The sequence below is a fragment of the Lepeophtheirus salmonis genome, chromosome 2, assembly GCF_016086655.4.
Source record: "Lepeophtheirus salmonis chromosome 2, UVic_Lsal_1.4, whole genome shotgun sequence".
Classification (NCBI taxonomy): Eukaryota; Metazoa; Arthropoda; class Copepoda; order Siphonostomatoida; family Caligidae; genus Lepeophtheirus; species Lepeophtheirus salmonis.
Window position 1 is genome coordinate 4,798,664 of NC_052132.2, and position 18,415 is coordinate 4,817,078.

At 30.6% G+C, this 18,415-nt stretch overlaps 2 long non-coding RNA genes across 2 annotated transcripts in view; one reads left to right on the forward strand and one right to left on the reverse strand.

Annotated features, from left to right (window-relative positions):
- The window catches only part of LOC139907698 (uncharacterized), a 37,285-nt gene extending 31,000 nt beyond the window's left edge, over positions 1-6,285 (reverse strand). The window contains exon 1 of the long non-coding RNA XR_011784432.1: positions 5,732-6,285. This is a non-coding gene — a long non-coding RNA (uncharacterized lncRNA). The remainder of the gene's footprint in view (positions 1-5,731) is intronic.
- An 11,336-nt stretch (positions 6,286-17,621) lies between these two features.
- On the forward strand, positions 17,622-18,415 carry LOC139907699 (uncharacterized). Its single transcript, XR_011784433.1, has 3 exons — positions 17,622-17,762; positions 17,906-18,032; positions 18,078-18,415. It is a non-coding gene; the product is annotated as an uncharacterized lncRNA (long non-coding RNA).

The following is an 18,415-nucleotide window of genomic DNA, read 5'->3' on the forward strand; positions in this document are numbered from 1 at the left end:
TAATAAAAGCTAGGGGAACTGAAAAAAGCACTAAAAGCAGCATATTTAAGTTACCAAAAGTAAACTTTTATTCAAGAGACAACACCGAGATTATTGTGTGGCACGAATGGCAAGTTACAGCAATACTGTTTCTTTGAAGTACTTCTAATGAGGAACTTCTAATCATGGCCAAAAATAAGAAATTAGAAATTGTTGATTTTTTTATCAGACCCAATCATTCGAAAGATGTGTTAAACTGGTAACAGGTGCTTCACAAAGTGTAACTAATGCTAGTTCTAGAGATGGCTTTATAAGAAATAAGTTACAATTTCGAGCAGAAATGTCAAATTTTGAACACAAAAATAAGTTTTTAGATTCTGAGTTTTGTCATGGATTATAATCACTAATTTACTTATATTATCTTTCTATATTTTGGATCGTTGATTTTAATAATAAAATACTTTTCAGTATTCATTTTCTTATTATTTTAGGCAATCAGTTTAATGATCGAAAAACTAAATTTTTTACAAAAATTCGAAGAATGGTAAAGCCCTCCAAATGATGCAAAATTTAAGCATCTTTCATTTTAATAATAAAATAAAATAACATAATAAAAGTTACGGATCGATTTTGATCAAACTTTGTACTAAGGTTATATATTGTCACAGTAAGAGGTCATTACATTTTGAGAGGTAAAGGTCAAATTGCAAGGTCAAGGTCACACCAAAAAATGACCATATGCGGAGATTTTGTGCTCTACCAAATGCTCATTCTTATTTTAATCATAAAACAACTCTCAAAATTCATTTTTGTATTATTTTAGACATTCGGTTTAAATCTGTGGTTTTTTAAATTTTTACGAAACTTTGAAGAGCGGTAGAGCCCTACAAAGGATGCACAATTTTTTTTAAATTATTATTTTCATAATTTGTGTAAAATTACATAAATTTTGATGCCACTTTTGTTCGCATAGCTCTCAAAAATACATTAATGGGACAGATTACCGTACATAAGTCATCTTTCTCTAAGAGGATTACTGTCATAGCTAGAGTCGATGTTGACATAATTAAATACAAAAATAACTGACGGTATTGGAGATAGTTTTGTTAAAATAAATTATTTTTTAAACATATATAAGAACAAATATATTATTTAAAAAAAAAATCAGTTTCCACCTGGTATAATATTTGTATTTACTTGTTGAATAACTTCCATTCATGTGCATACGGGGGGAAACTTCTCTTACAACTCAGAGTACATCGTTTACAACTAAATCCTTCTTGCAAATTCTAATTATGCAACCTCCTTATGACCTTCAAGCTTCATGATAATAAATTAACCACAGGAAAATATATGCATAAACAATAAGATCATTATAATTCATGACTCATGGTTATTAGATACATTCATGGTTCACATAAGTTGCGCTTAAAGGGTTGTAAAGTTAATGAGATACAAGGATTTAAGAGTTTTTTTTTATTTCAACAGTGATCCCCTTCATAACTAATGTTTTATGGGTTTCAGGATGTTTTAAAAGACAAATATGGATCATTTTAATTTTTTTTTTTTCGAGGGACAAAGTAGCTACGCAGGTAGAACTAGAAGGGGGCTTGAAAATTGTGAAGTCAAAGTATACTAAAATATGTTCATTACGTGTACCAAATGTGAGCACTTTTTACATCGTCCCTAGTATGTTAGTAAAAGTTTTAGTAGCTATGTGGGAAATATATTTTGCCATAGTTCCAGGATAGATAGATATTCACTCTTGGGAAAGAGTTGTTGATGAGTAATTTTTTACAAATCCGTGTCCAGTCAAGAGTATTTTAACTTTGGCAGAGTAATTAGTCTTAAGTACTGATCTGGCTCCAGCATTCCATTGCCCAGAGGGAGAATAAGTATCATGCAAGAGCTATGGGATGTTTTAATAACATAATATATTTTCTATATAAATCCTGTAGGAGGTGTGCATGAGGAGGAAATTCCCCTTTACACCCTGCCTATGTGTATCTTGAGCCCAACTCGTGAGTAAAAGTCCATAGTTCTGTGTAATCATTACTGTATATCCCAACCTTTCCTCAAAAAAAAAGAAAAAGAAAAAAAGATCCAAATCAATTAGTATTTAAATTGAATTTTTTCAAACATTAACAAAACATTATTCGGATTAATGTTGTTCAGAGCACTGATTATTAAAGGGGAAATAAGTAGAAGAATCAACAGCTAACAACAAAATACCGAGTAAATTTTCTATAGGTGGAGAAAAGTCTAATCTATAAAAAAAAATTATAGATATATGAAGAATATCATGATTATCTTCAGGAGAGTAAAATAAATATATTTCGTAATAGATGTGTGGTGACCCAAATATGGGCCACGGATCACTTGTATGAAGGTTGGTAAAAGTAGAAATATTATCTTATTATTCCCCCTGCGGAATATTTCTAGGTCTGAAATCTTTACAAGATTTATCTGGATCTTGTAGTAAAAACGAAATCTCAAAGCTGAGATTCATTCTACCTTATGATTGTACTAAAACCACTAACATGGACACTTGAAGTGTCATAAAATTTGGATTATATTTTAAATATATATTATTCCTCATTTCGTATTTATATCATTCTTAATTTTGTAATATAATAATTATAATTTATTTTTTTTAAATCCAAAACTATGTATATAAAAAAATAATTTGAAATCATAGTATGCGTGTTGTTTTATGCTCAAATTACTTAAACAGTATAATTTTGTTCAAATTTTACATTCCATTTATCTTTAAATAATTCAGGAATATAAATTTGTAAAAAGTAAGAGTGTTTATATTGTTCAACTGTATTACATAAGTCCTAAAAAAAAGAAGATTAATATCTTCTTTTTTTTAAAATAAAATGTACACATAAAATAAATACTGAAGAGAAGTGAATGCCTAGGATCTTTTTGTTGAAAAAATAGAAGTCAAATCTTTTATTATCCTTAAGAAGAAGAAGAAAAAAAAACAGGTAAACTACACACATAAATACAAGATTTGATATGCAATCCATAAAAGACAAACGAATTTTTTGAAAAAAAATATTTACAAACACGAATATAATTCAGGCTTTATACATCGTAAGCATTTTAAGTATGTAAAAATAGCAACTAGAAATGTGGAACCAAATCTGACAATTTAAAAAATATTTTGGAGGAAAGCAGCTCAGCTGTTATGACGTTTTATTAGATTAGCTGCGAGTAGTTATATGTGGATATCATTAAATAAAAACAAGTCTTACTTCATATTTAGTAAGGAATTACTCCAATATCGATCCACAATTCTACTCTGAGTCCAACAAGGACTTACTTTTAAAAGTTATAACTCCCCCAACAAATCCTAACTGTTGCTCTCCGTCATTCATGAGCAAACACATTCGTGATGAAGCCTTATAGTTAGATGTTGTCTCTTTACGAATAAAAGAATAATAATAACAGCCTTAGAAAATTTAAAACACTGCTTAGCACGTTAAATAACGCCTTTATTATATAATGCAACCATTCAATCAATTAAAAAAATACAGAAAAGGGGGCAACATCAAATCAAGAAAATGAAACTTGAACGCGATGGACAAATTTCCATTCTTGCACTCCAACCAGTTGGACATCTCCGGGACCACTATCTACACAGTCAGCAAGTCCTAAACGTGAGAGAGGAAGAAGGGCTCTGTCAAAAAGGACAAACTGGCCCGTGAGGAGTTAAAGAAAATAGTCCAGGCCAACATCTTCAAAGCCACTGTCGGATAGCACTGGGACGCCATGAGAGAGGACTACATCCACAGCGAGTGACAGGCCTTCTGCCGCCACCTGGAAGTCATTACTATCGCTAAGGACAGTTACATCAGTGATTAAGAGAGCTCAGATACACATCTATTTATAGTATTAATTTTGTTGAAATTCTTAATGTTGATTAATATATTATATCTTATTGAATTGTTCTGATTTTAATGGAACACTCGGTACACAGTATTTTGTTGTGATAGTGAAGTAATGAAGTACTTTGAGGTTACCATAACAAGAACTAAAACCTCCCCCCAAAAAAAAAAAAAAAAAGTGCTTTGATTTTACAATCATAAATATAACTCACTTTCAATACATTTACTCTAGACAGATTTTCCTTCAAAATATATGAAAAAATTCAATGTTTGTTTTAACATTGAGCATTAAACATCGAAAACTCTTAAATGTTTTGGTTTTTTTATCATACATAAGTGCTAAATCCTCAGATTTGACTCAGATAAATCCATAGGTTGTTATAGTAGGGATTTGAAACTAATGTCTGATGCCCAATTAGAGAGTCTGGACATAATATATATGAATATAGTGGTTCTATAAGTCTCTGAGATAATGATTTTTATGTCTGGAGGAGGTGTTTTTTTATTGTAGGAGAGCTTCATGCAAGGATAAAACATTTTTAGGGGTTGTAAACTGTGTTTTTCATTTATTCTTTCAATTTATATCTACCTAATCCCATGATTTTTCGATCCCTATGGTCTTATTTTGAAAATATCTTATTTATTATTTTTCATATTTTACTTCGTGAATTAATAGTATATATATTTTTCATTATCTATTAGTGAAAGAACGTGAGGATGGTTGTTCTATCTAATATGTTGGGTAAAAACTACCCTAACAGGGTGAAGGGGAGAAGAATGTATAGGGATAGAGATATTTATGTATCTACTTTTAATTCCAGGGATCAGTTACATTAGTGACCTTGTAGCTACGATCTACGTTCACATACTTAACTCTAGTTGTGAGAATATATTAAAATAAAAACAACACGGAGCATGACATCATGTGCATTTACATTTAAACAGTAACTCCTTAAAACCTATTTAGTAGTATTAGATTTGAGCATTACTTCTCAAACTCGTAAAAAACTCGACTTTACCAATGAAAAGAAACGGGCTTTACTAAAACGGAGCCCTATTTGAAACAGATTGCACAGGACCCTAATCTCAAACTGGGTAGGAATAAGGATAACCGAGGCCAGGGCCAGGTATAGCGGGAGTGGGGTCTGGAGTAAAGATGCGAACGTACAAGGCAGACTATTCTTTCCTTCCCTTTTGAATGTTTGTATTTAATTTCGAATCTTATTTTGTCAAAAAATATAATTTTGGACCTTATATAATTTTTTTTAATGGCATTCTTTAGGGAAATACATTTCTCTTTTTTTCTCAGTCAAGTGAGAAACTACTGCAGCCCTGATGACTCCAACTCATCTAAAATATTTCGTATTTCATCATTCGAATGTACTTATATTCAAATATTCAAAATGAATTCGAACATTTGAGTACTAATTTGTCAAATTTCAAGTATCACTGAAAAGATCAGTGATAAATTACAAACTCAGATCCTTTCTTATTAAAAGAAGAGTTGATGTACAGTAATATGTACCTTGACATACGAATTTATACAAAATTCGTAAGTCAAAGCAATTTCTCCCAATAAGAAATAATTTAAAAAAAAAAGATTAAAATCACTCTCACATCCCATCACCAACTTTCCATCAGCCCCTTTCTAAAAATGTTTTTTGTTTTTTATATACTGAGGATCATGCTTATATCTCAGTGTTAAATAGGGAAACAACTCCATTACTTAACACGTGGAAATTATGAAAAACTATAAAATTAATAGGATATTTTCATAACACGACACAGATCTGAAGAACTCGAACTTGACGGAAATCAAAAAATTTTCATAAGCAGAAACCAACAATAGTATTTACCTTTAAGAGTTTGTTTTTATCTGTGTTTGAGATTAGCTCCATATTTCGAATCCATCAATCAGCAGTAATTCCACCACATGTACCATGTATATTGTGCATCCATAAAAAAATTAAAAGATTAATGAGGGATAAATATATTATTTTGTATATTTCTTTCAGAAATATTCTGGATTTAAGCTGAACCCATTTTATTTTCCTCTCATAAATTCTTGAAATACCCAGTTAAAAGGTGTCACAATTATTATTTGTCTAGATAGATATTAGAATTATGTTATAATATTTAGAAAATTAATCTGATCCTCTTATACAGACAGTAAAGGATTTGATAATAAGTTCTATTAATATCTGGAGTGGAACAGAGTTAAGTGACTTACCTAATATATTCTGGCACTTAAAATCCAAATGGCACAGACTAAATGAGTTTGTACTACATATCTCGAGTCTTGTCAATTTATCCGCATCACAAATCAACCTAATTGAAGTCAAATGCTATAATGAATGCTTCTTTCAACTGAACAACATTTTTAAAATGTTAGACAAAAAGTATGAATACAAAAAACTTGCTTTAATACAGCATTACGTCACTTACACTAAAATATGTAGACACTGCATTTTATATTAAACTGCTGATTTTTCTCCAATCAATGTTCTGAACGTTGATTGGTCGAATTTAGATTGGCTTTTGTTAAGCTGTGAACAATTCCCAAGAACCATTGAAAAATAATTCAATAGTTGTGAATAATTTGCAATTACATATTGATTTGGGCATCTCCCCCACCCCTCAGGTTTCTTTAATGAAAGGAAAGTTACGATATTAAATAAAGGAACGACTTGTTAAGTATATATTTAGACCTGTAGATACTACTTAACATTTTCTATAATTACACCATATAAAATTTGAAGTTTTATATTTATATTATGAAGTTTGTATCGAACATTTTATCTCCTTAAAATGTTTTTATCCTTAAGTTTCTGTTTGTACCCATGTTTTAGTGAATGAGGTTTTGAATGTATATATCAATAGTGATTCTACCGGCCACATACATGATTATGGACCTAAAAAAAATAAAAAATATCGCGCAAAAATTGTTCATATGCAACAGACTCACGAAACCTACTTTTAGAATGGTTTCTTACATTTTAGGTACAATGATGATGACACATCTATTAATAGAAGCATTCATTTATTATTTTGATAAAGGAACAACGCTGTTATAATTAGTTAAAGTAATTGTCGTGACTTTTGAGTCGGTTGAGGGATTGAGGAAAAGACACCGCAAATTGACCAAACATTGACGTTTTTTCTTATTTAAAAACCTTGTTAAAATATTAATTATCCTCAATATAATGACGACTGTATTATTTTTGTTATTACTGTTAGTACGATAATCATTATTATATTTTTTTGTTTTTGCCGTTGTACTTAGAAAAAACCCAGGTATAAAGAAAGGTTGGTTCTTCCACCAGGGAATGACCGGCGTGTAATGTGCAGGTGAATAAAAAAGAATGTACTATCCCCAAAACCATCTGAAAAAAATGGTAACCCCCACAGGTAGAGTAGAAGGAGGGCTCCCTCTTTTTTCTTCTTTTTTATTATAGAATTATGGGGATGGAAAAAAGAATCCAATAAGTTTTGTCCATTGTCTCAGACCAGAGTTAAATAATCTATCTATCAAAAGAAAATATTTTGTATATGTTTATTAGTGAGTGTGAATCGAATGAAGTGATTGCAAAATGTTGAATAAAAGATTCAAGTGTTCATTTTTTATTATTGTGCTCCTGGCTGTGCCTGCCCTTGGTAGTATTCCATCTTTTGATGAAGAGGATGGCGTAGACTTAGAATCCTCAGGCGGTTACGAATTCCTTGATGAAGAGTTTTCTGGTCCTTATACAGATCTATTAGATGAGTATTTGGGGGGAAGTGGAGAATTTCCACTCGAGGACTTTGACTCTGAAGACAAAATAGATGAAGAGGAAGAAGGCTCCACGTTCCTTGGATCCGATCCCACAGAGGATTCCGAGAAAGATGATTCTGAGAAAGATGATTTCCCTCTCGAGGAGATGATTGAAGAAGATGATATACACTTTGTAGAAAACACTCCATCCAGGAATGGAGAAGGAGACATTCGGAGCCCTGCCCACATTCCTACTACAAGTAGTTCAACAACAGAGTCAAATTATGAAGGTCATGATGATATTATTAGACATGACGAACCTGACTCAACGTTTCTCTTTGCCAACCGTTTACTCTTTTTTGTGTTATACGGAGCAGCCATCATGGTTTTGTTTGTTGCCATACTTCTTGTCATTTGTCTCCTCATTCAATGTCGTAAAAAACGTAAGGAATCCATGAACTTAATGAACAAGGCACGCGTCGTTGGAATCAATAATTCACTCAGTAAAAACTCTAGAGACTCCATCATTATCGATTGCTATCGGATACATAAAAATCCTCTTGGATATAAAGTGTAATACTCATGAAGAGAACTCCATCAATACTTTTCCTTAAATAGCTTGCACAAAGTGCATTGAATTTGTCAGCAGCTGTAAAAAGAAAGACAAGGAGAGAGGAGAACATCAGGCCCTGGACTACTCCATGTAGTAAAACGTGTTATCAAGTGTTCCTCTATCTATTTGACAATCGTTTTCATAAGTTTATCGTCCTATTATTACGATTTATCATTCTTAAAAGAAATTAATTTGTTTTTTTACATACAACAAACTATTGAATAGTCGATTTAAAAAAAGTACTTTTTTGCATACAGAGTACTTTAGATATATATCTATTTTTTAATATTCATACACACGACTTTTAGTAATATATATTATTCAAAGAATGAGTATATTAAAATAAAAAGTCCCCTTCTGTATTTTTGTTAACACTTTCATAATGATACAGGGATTTGTCAGTTCATGATGTGCCTTTATTTCTCATTTTTTTTATTATTATTTTTTTCCCCTGCCTGCCATTAAATATTCAATTTTTTTATATAGTTCATATTATGTAGAAATTTTAATGTACAAATATATTATATAAATTATTATATAAATCCACTCTAAAGTAGATCCTAACTACAACAAATATATGTAAAGCTAATCTTATTAATAATTTTACTACCTACGAAGGATGATGGTTAAGTCCTTCAAACATATAGTCTGGTTTTTAATTAATATATATATAAATATCTATAGATTTACTGATTTTTGGGTTAAATAAATATATCTAAATGTTTAAGTTATACACGAAAATGCGTATTTGTTGATATTATGGCTTTGGGAAGGAGAGGGCGTTGGGTATCAAAAAAAAATTTCTTGTATATAATATGTGATGAGTAAAACAAAAATACCTAAATTTATCTATTTAGGGGCGTTCACAGGATTATATTTTGGGGAGGGCTTTTCAAATATTAAATTTTCTTGATAAAAGCAAAAATTCCTTAATTTGGGAAGGACTCTAGCCCACCCCCTGCGGACGCCTCGGCCATTATACATTCAACCCAATATTTGATAGTCCTATGTCGGTCCTTTATAGGCCTTGTGCTCAAATTCCTTGGATGAGTTGATATCCCCAAGAATGTTAGCCATAGTCAAGAACCTTTATTTGGACTTAATTTGGACCTAATATCATTCTTCAAATTGCATCTATCAATTGATAATTCATTCATTTATTGTGATGATGAATTTTTGCACTCTACGTGTACACTTTGCGGTGCCTCCAAAGGATTATTAGTTATAATTTGTTGATAAAAATTCACGATAATTCGTGGAAGAATACAGTTGTATAAATCCCAGATTCCATTTTGAGAAAAATGATTCTAACTTGTTTTTGTGTTGATGGGGCACATGTTATTTTAATATTTAGGTATCTCATTGAATAAGTGGTTATAATGAATGAATGAAGTTTTTTAGGATTGGCATCTATTGTATGCACTTATTGGTTGCCATTTTCCATCATGCTGCAAAGAATCTACTACTCATAGACACTTATTTTTAAAGAGTAAATATATTATAAAAATCTTTATTCAAAGACTTATGACTTGAATTATGGAATGGAATATTTCCTTTAAAAGTTATACATATATTTTCACAAAATCCTTTTATATGAATCATTTATATTTATTGTACAATCGTCAACATTCTATGTGTGAAAGTTGAATTAGAAAAAACCTTTTTTGAAAGGATCAACTCATTCTTGAATCTCTCTGGACAGAACAGAATTGGAATATATCAGACTTGGATATTGAGTGGAAAATGATCGCCATTTATATATAATATATTTATTAAGATTATTGCATATATTCTGCTAAATATATTATTATTTCATTATACTGCCAATGTATTATATTGTTACTTAGTTATAAAATTTAATCTATTATTAAACAAAATAACTATAAGAAGAAAAAACATCATCGATGACGTCAAGAAGGAACGATTCGACCTTCTTAAAGGATCGACAAGTGGGACTGGACTGGAGTCCTCAGTCGTATATAAGGACTGACACAACACTTCCATCTATGGAAAAGGGTTTTAGGGAATGACTGAACATCAGAGGTCTAGCGTCGAATTTCAAAAATAATATGTAAGATCAAAAAAGTCCCAACCTCGTGTGATAAAAAAGTAGAATTTATGACTTGATACATGGAATATAAATGAGAAAACACGATCGATGAAGTTGAGTAATAAAATATATAATTGATTTCTAAGGCATATTAGCAGAGGGTTCCAGGGCTGAATACAGGGGAGTAGAAGCAAAGAATGAAGGTAGAAGAAAAGAGACAGGAAGATGTATGTAGAAAGAGGTGGAAGAGAAGAGGGAGGGACAGAGAAAAGGGAAATTATGTTTTACTTCAGTTAAAAACAGCCTCTTAATGACCTCTGAGGTCTAAAAAAATAACGTAGGAACCTGACTGGTTATTTTTTAAGTTTCAAAATTTCTAGAATTTCCCAAATAAAGTTTTCATGGAAATTTCGGAAACTTTTTATCCCATAAAAATCCCACTGATGAAATCTTAATTCTACATATGCATATAATTTTTCAAATTTGGTGTCAGAATTGAATTGTCTATATTGAATATGCTCTCAAAATTGGGAACAATCTGCAGCCTACCATTTAAGCCAATCAGAGAGAAGACAATAATGATGAACCGTCGTATCATATTCATGTCCACTCTTTCCCGGTGCCTCAAAATGGACGTCTCGTGAGGAAAAAAGTGTTTTCCTAGTCAACTTCAGTTTGGACAAAAAGGTCTTGTGGTTGTCGTTTTGTATTTTTTAAAAATCAAGGAACAAATGGATCCAAGCTTGGTATAAATAATAACAACAGTAACAATGAATTGAATTATTATTAATATAGTAAATAAGAAAACAGAAAATATGCAAATAGGATGAGAAACACTTTAATACGCATATTCATACTAGATATACCACAGCTGAATAAGTGGTTTTGCCCATAAATGCGTGTGTTGACTCTCTTATGTTAATGTTATTACTTATTATTATGATAAAAAAAGTGCGGGGGGGGTTACGAGGACGCTACTATTCATCAACTCTTGAAATAACTTGTTTTTTTTAATCTTATGAAAGGATCCAAACTGAGAAACAAGATGGCTTTAAGACGACAGAGTACGTATATTATATTATCTTATTATAACAGTGTATTTTGTTTTTTCCAGATGCACTAACATTATAAAAATGGAAAAATGTCTCGTGGGAGGATTATTAATCATCGTAAAGGTCATATGTCTGCAAGATTATATCTTTGGGAAAAGGCATTGATTTTAGGAATTTTTAAAAATAAAATTTCAAAAATCCACAACTGTTCCCAAAAAATTTCAAATATTACATTTTTGAAAAATAATTTCAAAAATTAAATCAAAAATATTAAATTTTTTGAAACAAAATTTAAAAAATCTATTGTTATTCACCGAAAAAAAAAAATAGTAATTCTTTTGAAAAAAAAAAATTCAAAAATGTTAAATTTTTTTAATTTCTTTTTTCAAAAATCCATAGTTTTTCACAAAAAAAATAGAATTTCAAAGAAAAATTAATTTAAATAGTAAATTTTTGGAAAAAAAAACTCAAAAGTTTTTAGCCTTCCACAAAAAGTTACAAATATAATTTTTTATTGTATTACATAATTTGTGCACCTAAACTTTTTTGTTAAGAAAATAAATCTTTAAAAAAATTTACTCCTTTTTTCTATATTTTTTTTTCATCTGGATAAAAAAATTTCTAGTAAAATACAAAAATCCCCAAATGATTTTGAACCTTTTTTTTTGTCTCTTTTAGGGGGGAAAGGTTGCGAGATACAAGAAGGTAATGACGTGCTGGGGAGTCAATAGAATATACCTATAAAAATAATATTAGTATTATAATAATCTTATTAAATATGAGCATCTTTCTATATACATACATATATTCTAGCTTGCTTTTGTGTTGATATATCACATATTATTAAGATAATAACATGCGAATCAATTAGTGCTATTTCTATATCATTTTTTGAGACATTGTATAATTTAATAGCCATTTTGTAGTGTCTGGCCCGATGAATGTTCCTTTGACAAAAATCATTTGTGAGTTTTGTCTGGTTATCGTCGTGAATAATAGGAGCAATTTGGCTCGAGTCAATTCTGTTTATTGTTTTTTTTTGTACAAACTCTTTGTCCCGTGATTGTTATCTTTGTCAATATTAATCATATCATCATCTCCTTGTACAAATAAATGGACCTATTTGTCCGTTCACATACAATGAGGGATTTATTGTTATTTAAGGAAAGGGTCAGAATAAACTTTACTCGCTATGCTTTTTACCAACAATAAAATATAAATCACAATCGCTGACAACTGACCTTGACTAGTGGGATAAGTCATGATAGGTACTAGGTCCTATAAAAAATAAAAATTATTCCCCCACTCTTCTTAGTCAAAATCAAATTATGAGTGATATTCAAAATGAGGGTTCGTTATTTGAGTATGGGAGTATGACAGGGGCGTCCACAGGATAAATTTTAAAATTAGATTTTTGAAACAGCCCTAAATTGGACAAAATGACCCTTTAAAAAAAAAGAAATCCCTTTAACAATATTCTCCCTATTTCCCCATATAAAAAATTTCCTGCAAAGGGATCATTTTTGCTTAATGAATATAAAAATACATCAATTACAGAGCCCCCCCAAGCCCACCCTCTGAGGACGCCTCTGTATATACAAAAAAAACATACAAAGATAGGGGTTTGAAATGGGAAAAACCAGCTATAATTAGAATGACCACTCGGTAAAGTGCAAAACCTCCACCTAATTATGCATTATTTACGTTTTGTGTTACCTTGACCTCTCAAAATTCAATGGCCTTTTACTCTGACCATATTCGTTCCAAGTTTGATCAAAATGGATCAGTAACTTTTACCTTAATCTTGGTGTCTAACAAACAAAGCAAAAACATAAGCTCCGGTTAACGTCGTTGGCGGAGGTAATAAAGTACGAAAATATTTGATCAAAAAAATGCCAATATGTTACATGGCGCCTATTTACTTACAGTGGGGATCGACCAAAAAAGGTTTTTGAAAGTGGTTAACAATTTTTTGAAGGGAAAAAAAGTGCAATAATTGAGCAATTTTTCTTTTCAAATTAATTCTTGAAAATACAAAAGTAAATAATTTAAATGTTTAACATGCCCACTCAGGCCATTCCATACTTCTTCTCATCATCATGATAGGAGTTAACCCATAGAGATAAAATACATAGAGTGTTTACGCTGAGAAAAAGTAAGGTTTTGAAGCCAAAAGTTTGTTGACCAAAAAAATGGAGTATCCATCACTCAAAACCTTGTATGATATAAAAATATTTAAAGCGCCCTCTATTTGTTTACATACCTATTAATCACTACTACAATGTTTTGGTTAACTACGACGCCATCAACTTCTTATTCACACCATCACTTATTATATTATACATATATTGATGATCTCTATGAGTAAAACTCTCATACGCCCAATAGGTTCGTTCATACGTAGTCAGAGTTTGATGATAAAAAATATGAATCAAGGAAGAATTAAGAACTAAAAGGTTTTGTTTGCCTTTGAAAATAGGTCAAAATTGATTATTTTTTTTTTAAATCGATTTTTTTAAGTTATTGGTTAAACAATGATCATTTTTTTAATTCAAAATAATTAACAGACTGGTTTTGCTAATGTTTGTATAAAAAAAAGATTTTCACCTTACAACATCTCTAAAAATAGAATAGTCATTATTTGAAAAAAGTGGTTTTTCGATGATGCAATACGTTGTTTGCAAAACTGAAAGGTCATAATCAGATTTTTTTTTCTGTTTGATAATTTATTCATTATACATTTGTAATTGCATTCATGAAGTTTTTTAGCTAAAAAGGTATCAAACTACTTCAATCGAGGATTCAAAAATATGATATATGCAGTTAATACCAAGATTTTCAAGATCCTTTAATTTTTCTACAAATAATTTTAAAACTTTGTATTATTTAAAGTTGTAAAAAACATAATTTTTTGTAGGTTTTTTGTTTTATTGAGGGAAAATGGGCTATGTCTGGGATTGTTTATTTTTTTTTATTTCGTTCTTACACTTAAATAGCGAAGCAGTCACGTAGAATATATACATAAATAAACATTTTAATTTAAAAAGGGATTTTATAGCCTCTAGACCAGGGATGAGCAACTTCCATGATAAAAAGGGCCAATTTTTTTTCATCACTATCATTGGAGGGGCACATGACCATTTTTTTATTTTATTTTCCAATTATTATTGATCTATTTCGGGCCGCACTGAGTAAAAATGAGGGCCGTGTATGGCCCCCGGGTGACAGTTGCCCATCCCTGCTCTGATCAAATAATGATACAAAAATCATAACAGATAAAGGTGATTAAACATATTAAAAATTAAGTTGATCATAATACACAAAAAAAAGTCAACGTAGGACATGAGAGGAGTGGAAACATTGAAAAATAGGTGATCGTTCTATGTCTAGCTTAAGTTATTTTATCTTCCTTTTTCTTAAATAATATACAAAATTATCAAAGGCAACAAAAATTTGCTTTTTAGAAAAAATATTTTAAGTTCCTCATATAATTCCAGTAGTACTTGATGCGCTGATCACGAACCTGTAATTAGTTTTTTTGTATCAAGTCAGATTTTCGAGAATGTTTGAGTAATATTAACTTTTTTTTAGTTCAAGACAAAATTTTGAGTAAAAAAAAAATCATGATAAACCAGCAAAATTGTAAAATAATTTCAAATAATAGACATTTTATTTGAAAAATTGCAATTTAAAGGTAAAAAAACGATCTTTTTAAAGATTTTGGTTGGAAAGGAATAGTGCCTTGATTTTAGCCGCTTAAAGATGATTAAATATGATCAAACTACCTATAATAATATAGATTAATATATCAATTGAGGCATATTACACGAATTGCCACCCCTTTTATATATTGTTTAGTTAAAAGATCTTAAAAGAAATATTAAACCAATTAACTTGTCATGTTTATTCCTTCAAGTTTCAAAGGTTAAAATTTTGAGGTTCTGAAAGTATCAGAATGTTTGATCATAGCTTGTATTGAAGTTATGGTGGAAAACATATTTTTTCGAGAACAGAAAACACTTGCCGGAATCCCTCTTTTTCACATGCCTACTCTTGATTAATGAATCACGAATAAAAAGGGCTAGAACCGGGGTTAATAATCTTTTGGAGTGAGAGGGTCTATAAATTGCTAACCTAAATCATTTTTATAGTGTCATTTTTGTTGTTATTGGGCTGGTTTTTTTTAAAGCTGTTTATATTTTATTTCAATTCTTGAGGAGAGAACATCTAAGTATTAAGTGTAAACACAAGTGTGTGGGATTATGAATGACAGAGAGTAACACTGATCATTTGTTAGGAGTTATAATTAGTGCTGTATTTTCGGTATATAAACAAACCCCTAAAATTAACATGGTAACCCTGATAATTCTAAAAATGATTGAGTGGAGAGGAACTTAAAATCGAAAACAGAGTCATTTATGCATATGTCCTGGCTTGATACAGAGTGGAAGCTTGTCTTTGTTTCCCTCATTTAATAACTCTAATTTAAAGAAACGTCATCACAGTTATGCTGCCTTCCTCTAAAAACCTTCTTTAAATTGTCAGGATTATCATGTTACTCTACGATTTCTTTTATCACATACTGAAAATGCATACAATTTACCACTCTAAATCATAGTGTCCCATAAAGGGTCATTTTATTGAATATAATTTTTTTTAAACTTAATGAGAGATAAGGAATTAAGAAAAGATTATATATTTTTAAAGGGTGTGACGAAAATCCTTCGTTGGCCAGAGGACACTGGCCATTAGGATAAAATCAACACAGATATAAAGTTATAAAAAGGTCCTTTCTTTATTATTATTCATGACTTTAAAAAAATATATTTTCGATACATATAACCGTGTGTTTAACATAATACCCAGCGCAGGGCCCCAATCAAGAGGGGCATTGAGTACTTGCTCCCCCTTAAACCCTGCCCTGGTTGAATATTTATGGAAATAATGAAAAATAGTTTGGTGTCAATTTACATTTTAACTCGATGGCATTTACTACGGATGAACGCTAAGAATTTCAAATGAAAACAAACAAATAAACACTTATTGCAAATAATGTTCTGAAATAGATTTTTCCAAAGAATCGTACAAAAATAATGAAGATGTGACCTTAATTACAAATATAAGTGTTTCCATAGTGAACAAAGGAATATTTTTTTTTTATACTAAGCAACTTGTGTGGTATAAAGAGTGACAAACGCTTTTTTAGCCCATAATGCTCATATTATTGTTGGTTTTTAAAAAGGTAGAATAGATATATGTAGAATGTAGATACCTATAGGATTTTTGAATACAGGATATGGCAATAAATTATTCAAATTCAAACCAGGTGAACAATATTTCATTGTCAAATAGATTTAAATACCAACATTCATTTAATAGGGAGTGCAAGATTTCTAACAGGATTCAAGCATGAAGCTCAAATAAATTATATATAATGTATATTTGCTTATACAAGTTTGCAACTTGTATAAGCAAATTGTACAACTTACAATTTATTCGTCTTAAATGCATTATTTAATTACAACATGGGTCACGGAAAATATAGATTTACAAATACCCATCTTTTTATAATAATAAGCAGGGGAGAGGGGCTCAGCAGGATATTAAAAAATTATATAGGGCTCCAAGTGTTGAAAGGGTTGGTAATCAATGGCCCAAATAATACCAACTGATTTTTGATCTTTTTTATGTTTCTTTTGATGGAAAGTTTGGGAAATACAATTACATTATTGACGCAATCATATCTTTAATGGATTCTTTGAAATGAACAATTGGATTGCAGAACCTCATAATAGTGATCATCATTTTTGTAAAAAAAAAAAAAGTTGTAAGAATTTTGATGATGTATAAATACTTTGCGATCAAACTACTCTATTTATTGATTCAAAGACGATTCTTTTTTGAATTCATACTATTTTTCTTAAAAAACGTTACATCATATCTTACTTTATAACAATCTTATGTCATACGTGGGTTTTTAAGATTGGAAGTTTCAAATATTTCCTGTTTGCTACCTAATAAAATGAGTGGTCGTTTCAAAATAATATAGGGATAAGGGATTGAATGAAATTTCATGTGGAAAATAGCTATACCTGCTTTAATAAAATTGTTTGAATGTACATATGTATATTATAAGTGATGCCTTCCGAACATTATTAGAAGGAAAAAAATCTGTACGATTAAATTTACATATAAATTTACTCAAGGACTACAAGAGAGAAGGACTGGAGACAGAGTTGAGTCAGTTGTTGACTGTAGTACTCGTAGTTCATTGCTCAATATTATTCGTGACGTTATTATAAAAGTGAAACCAACAATGAAAGAAGGAAAAATAATAAAAAAATTAATTTGAGGACTGCAGTTAAAAGCTGTCTCAAGTCCTACTCTCTATTAGTCCTTGATTGACTTGATAAAATAACTTGTGAGTAGTGTTGGATCGGTCTAAACAAACTAAAAAGACTGAAGTCCTATCAGTTCAGTCCTAAGAGTAGGACCGGTCGTTATAAGTCTTTTATGATTATTACAACAGCTGAAATGACAAAGTTACTAATTATGTCATTTCAGCTGTTCAACATAAACTCTTTTAAGAAACAAGATAACGGAAGCATGGACATCTAGAGCTATCTTCACTACATGAAGATTAATAAAAAATCGCGCCGGCTCCAAGACACGGCTTTTTTTAAATTGATTAGTAATTGTTTTCAGTTGTGAAAGATACTACAATTAATATTTATAGCTTCAGGATTCCGATCGTCACTTTAAAGTTTAAGGTGATGGGATGGAAGTGATGTCTTCAAGGTTATGATGGGCTCCCCAAGACTCCTAAGATCCTATAACATAGTTTTAATGTGCTTCCTAATCTGGAACTTGAATCCAAATGGGAGAGGACTGTTCCAAGACAAAAAGTGAATTCAAAATATAGACAATTACTAAGAATTCAAGACTGTGCAGCCTCCATTTCACGAAGTCGGATTATATTACCCATTTCGTAGATCAAAGACCGGGCAGTGGTCATCAACTTAATTGACAACTGGAACTAAGGCAGGGCCCTCATGTGCACAAGCTCAAAAACAG